Source organism: Chinchilla lanigera, unplaced genomic scaffold (assembly GCF_000276665.1).
Source record: "Chinchilla lanigera isolate Chin_1 unplaced genomic scaffold, ChiLan1.0 scaffold00073, whole genome shotgun sequence".
Taxonomy (NCBI): Eukaryota; Metazoa; Chordata; class Mammalia; order Rodentia; family Chinchillidae; genus Chinchilla; species Chinchilla lanigera.
The window spans coordinates 11,386,710-11,391,916 of NW_004955474.1; positions in this window are offsets into that span (position 1 = coordinate 11,386,710).

A 5,207-nucleotide genomic window follows, 5' to 3' on the forward strand; every position below is an offset into this window, starting at 1 on the left:
TACAACCTACTCTCTTGTTAAGGGGTTAGGTGGGGGCCTATTTATATTATTTTACACATCTTTAGAAATGTTATGAGTTACAAATATAAAACCAAGTAAGAAGTCAGTATTTAGGGTAATAAAAATCAAAAACCTAACAGTTAGGGGCTGGGGATTTAGCTCAGCGGCAAAAGCGCCTGCCTGGCAAGCGCAAGGTCGTGAGTTCGGTTCCTGGTACCGGAGAAAAACCAAAAAAAAAAACAAAAAACCTAACAGTTTATCCCTGGAGCTTAGGTCCTTTCCTTCTAATATCTCAGTAAGCAGTTTGTGAGAAATACTTTCTGAAAGATGAGTCCTGCTTACAACCTGGCCCTAACCTGGAATATTGTACAGCTCCCAGATGCCAGCACTCACAGAGCTTTTATTGACAGATTAACTTCACAAACTTCAGGGCAAATACGTCTTTGGACAGTTCTGAAGTAGGAGAATGAGAAACTCTAAAAACAAGAAGCCAAAAGTAGCCATTAGAAACTCTTGTTGAACAGGAAAATGTTGACAGAATATTGCAGTTAATCGTAATTAACAGCATCCTGGTATAAGCTCTGTCAACAAATATGCTGTAGCATAGAACTTTAGTAAAACATATTTGGAAGACTGAATGCAGACACCACAAGTGTCTGCTGCTGACCATGTAGGGTGACTCATAGACTAGACAGCTCTATTCCAGTCATTTCGACTAGTCATTAAACATCTGCTAGAGTCATCTTCAGAACACTTATGCGTTCTCTGGCTGTCTCTGTCATCTTGGCCTTCTCTTCTCATTTGAACTTGGCTGAGTTCAGTTTTACATCTGACATCATTTCGCTAGGTATAAGGATTTTATAAGTAATATAATCTAGGGAGGATTCCATACAAGCATGTTAGGGTGACAAAAAATAATCAAAGTGAGAAAGAAAAGAAATTTAATATGGAAGTATTTAATGAGAACAAGAATTTGTTTAAAGTGTGTTTATTTTTTTTCCCAGAGACAAATAAGAAACTAGAACAGTAGAAAACCTCACGCTAGCCCTGATAAATAACTGGCTTCATTGCTGAACAGAGAGATTTTGCTTATCATATATTAAGCACTTTCTCTTACTTGTTTTGTTTGAAAGGATAGTCAACCTTGAAAGTCACTTGGTAAATTAGTCCCCTCAAATAGTAGCTTGAAGAACTTGAAAACTACTACAACCCATGGAGTAATACAAACCTCTTATATAGAAAAGGCAGCTTCAGCTTTGTGGCAGCTTGATCACCCTAAAATTAGAAAGGCCGCACCCTGACATCTGCAAGAGTGGGCAGGTGTAGTTGTAGCATGAAAATTCGCTTCTCAGTGTCCTTGGCACAACCTCCAGTTTTTATCTTCACTGTAGTTTCTGCTTTTATCTAAAGTTTTGATCCTAAATGTGTATTGCTAATGTTAAATTCAGGCTTCCTCCTATTTCGTAAGGAGATATTTTTCTTACCTGTTTGACTTTATCAGCCTCCTCTAGAGACTCCTCTTTCTTCTCTTCTCAAAAGGGTTTGGTTTGAGTTCTGTTCTTGGCTGTCTGGCTGATTTTCCTGCTCATGTATCTCATTTAACCTTCCCCTCCTTGCCCACTTCTAGGATTAGTATACATATTTCCAAAGCAGTATTTCTCATTCACTCCTCTGATACTCATTGAATAAACATTTCCTGATTTTTTCTTACACCCACATTCAAACCACTAAAGTATTTTAACTATACAATAGAACTTATCTAGAAACCTATTCTAGTTTACTGCTACCAACCTGGCTAAAGCTATCAGCATCTTTCCTAGACCACAGCATTCATCTCAAATTATTCACCAAGCTTTGTGTTTTATTCTTTCCAGCCCTACTTCTAGTTCTTTGTCTAATCTGGCAGCTGGCCTATGTGAACCCTACTTCAAATGGTGTAAGTTAAAGCTATACAAATAGTTGTTTGATTTAGGACACTGTTACGCCGTACACTCATCATGTGTGCTCTATTTGTCACCTCTTGGGCATCTTCTACTCTTCTTACCCAGTCACTGAACCCTCACTGCCACTCTTTGTGTTTCACAGTACTCCAGATATTTTCTAGGTTTAGGCTGTCTGTATCTTCTACATGGAACACAATCGCCCTTCAGCATCCACATCTCCTCTTTGCATCTTTCAAGTCTTTCTTTAAGTACCATCTTTTCAGTGGGGTTTTCTTAGAACCCTTTATCTAAAGCTTCAAAGAATCTCCTCCTTTTTGGTATTTTCTGTTTGCTTTTCTTCATTTAGTTTCCCATATCCCTTATTACCATTGCATGTTTACTGTCTCTTTCTTCACTTGAGAGTAATAAGTGCCACAAAGGAGGTTTTTAAATTGCTACTTAAAAAAGTGTCCTGAAGAGAGATTTACATAAGGATTTAGAGATCTCAGAATATGGTCATGTAGCCTGACTGAGGTAAACAAGGTATTTCAATAGGCCATCTCATAGCATGTGGCACCTATGCATGCTAGAAATTAGAAGGGAGGGGGAATTGTTAATCCCTTTTCATGTAGAGGAGTAACATGAACCAAGGCATGGTGGCTTAGCAGATGCTACTGACAATTCCCTCATTTCTCCTTAGAACTCTTTTACATTTCTGAGCATGCCAACCTGACTTCTCACCGTGAAGATTTACATCATTTTTGGAGGGCTGCTGCATATTTTAGAGCACAGCAGACTGGGAATGCACAGGGATTAACTAGTGCCCTCAGCCCTCAATTCAGTGACTGCTGGGTGGTGGGGATATAATTATCTTAACTCTCTTGGTGGTGGGGATATATTTATCTTAATTCTCTTGTTCCTTCACCAGCATATTTATAATAGGCAAACTGTACATCAATTTTGTGGGACTATGCTCCTCACCCACTGTGTTAGATTTATAACTGTATGTACTACTGCCCTTTCCTATGTTACTTCACACTTATCTACCTTGTTCAGTTAAATATCGCACAAACCGCTGCTCATTGAATGTTGGTTCAGAATTGGCCTCTGGAGGAACCCAAGTAAAGTCAATGATTCCTGTGTAAACTCTAGAGAATAAAAATGACAAATTATTCAATCTTTTTAGGAGACGATACACTAAACTATACTGGTTGGATATAGCACACAGAAAGTTAGCTTAGTTTGATAGTGAAAAAATTTGAATTCAATGTTGAGTAATTTGGATTATTTTAAAATCCTTTATGAAATCTCTGAAATTTGCAGTTGAAATAATCAAGAAGCTATCCAAGCATCATTATTGTAGGTATAGTATATGGCTGTATTGTTTTGGGGCAGGGGAAGTCTATATGGAGGGTGGCCAGTTAGAAAACTGCTCAAGCAGCACCATTAGAATATATCCAGGAGTGCATTGCTTGTGAGATAACAGAGAGTGAAAAAGGACACATGGAGACAAAATATGAAGAAAAAAATGACAAGATTTGGAAGCCAGTTCTGTGAGTTGGCAGGTATGAGGGCCGAAGTTTTTTTTTCAAAAAAAAAAAAAAAAAAAAAAAAGCCCAAGGCCATACAAATTACAAAGGAGTAGTGTCATTAGCAGAGATGAAGGACCTTGGAGTGGAAACTAGACTTGATGAGTTAAAGACATGGTGCATTTCAGTCAGCGGAACGACTAAGGGGAAATGTTCAGCAGTCAGCGGCTGGAAATGTAAGAAGGCAGGATTTGGTTTCAGAATCAGGACGCTTTCAGACTGCAATTGAAGTGTCTGGGTATTTCGAAAATTCCCAGGAAACACTCACTTTGTAGACTCCTAACCTCATGACTCAAAAGAAAAGGAGGACTATCATAGTAACCTGCAATTATTGGCGGACTGTGCAGTTTAAGCCTACACACTTGTCATGCGGAGAAGCTGTACGAGTGCATGGGGGCAATAAAAGGGACTAGAGCATAGAAATCCGGGTTCTGGACATGCCGGTTCTTGAAGATACTGAGGAAGCAAGAAATGAAGTTGAAGGAGTTTGTCAGAGGCAGGTTTGGGATTGTGCAAAACTAGCTATGCCTATCAGATTACTAAAACTTTGAGGATTAATGCTGTTCGCTTTTTGCCAAGTTTTATGGAGCTGGACTTGCCAACCATTAAAGAAGTTATTTAAGAATCCAAATCTTAGCCTTTTCTTCTTCAGACTGAATAAACTTTGTTTTAGTTTTCTCACAGGTTATACTTCCACTTCTTTAATCATTTCTGGTCTTCCCTGAATTTTGTCCAATTCTCTTTAAAAAAAAAAAAGAAGAGACCAAATCTTAAAAAGAGTAATAGTTGGCTTAGTTTTGGGCACAGAAATGATTGTTTTTCTAAAATGTCACACTCCAGACAACATTTTTCTACCTTTAAAAAAATCTTATTATGTAGTACTTATAATCATGCTAATTTTATACACATGTGATCATAATAGAAAATTTTTCCAATAATTTAAAATTTTACTTAATTTCAAAGGTTCTCAGTTAGAATGCGCACTTGCTCAAATTTTGTTGTTGTTGTGCCTTCTCTATTTCAGGAAGATTTAGGTGAAAGGTGGCAGAATGCTACCAAGTTTGATTCTCATTTCTTCCATAAAATAGTTGACATTATAGAATGTTTGAGGCATAACTGTCAAACTTTTGCCTTAATTTGAGCCTCTGCTCTTGCTTATTTCAACAGATTAAACCACGGGCCAGCTGAGAGGTAAAGAGAATACAAAAAAAAAAAAAAATTGTTCCGTCAAAACTGGAAACAGCGAGGGAGGCGCCAAGTAGCCAGCGATGGCTCTGGGTCCATCTTCCGGAGTAATTTTCCATGTGGCCTGCAGGACGATCTTGTAAGGCACAGCCCCAGGTTACACATGCTGGGCTCCATTCCGCAGGGTTTACAAGCCTCATTCCTGGCTCCGGGCAAGCGTGTACAGCAACTCCTGGCTGCAGCGGCGGGGGAAGAAATGTTTACTGGACAGTAAAAACTTTCTGTGTGTAGAGTAAAATAAAATAGCGGACTTCCTTTCGCAGGACGAGGAAACTCGCTCTGTCCATCAGCGCGGGCAGGGGGTCACTTCCAGGCGCAGAGTCCGGCCAGACGCCGTCCCGCCTCGGGGTCGCCCCTCACTCCTCGCAGAGGCGCGTTCTCCGCTCTGCGCCGCGGGGCGCTCGGGGTCCAACGGCAGGGGCGCCCCTCCCCCCGCGCCCCTGCGGAGCTC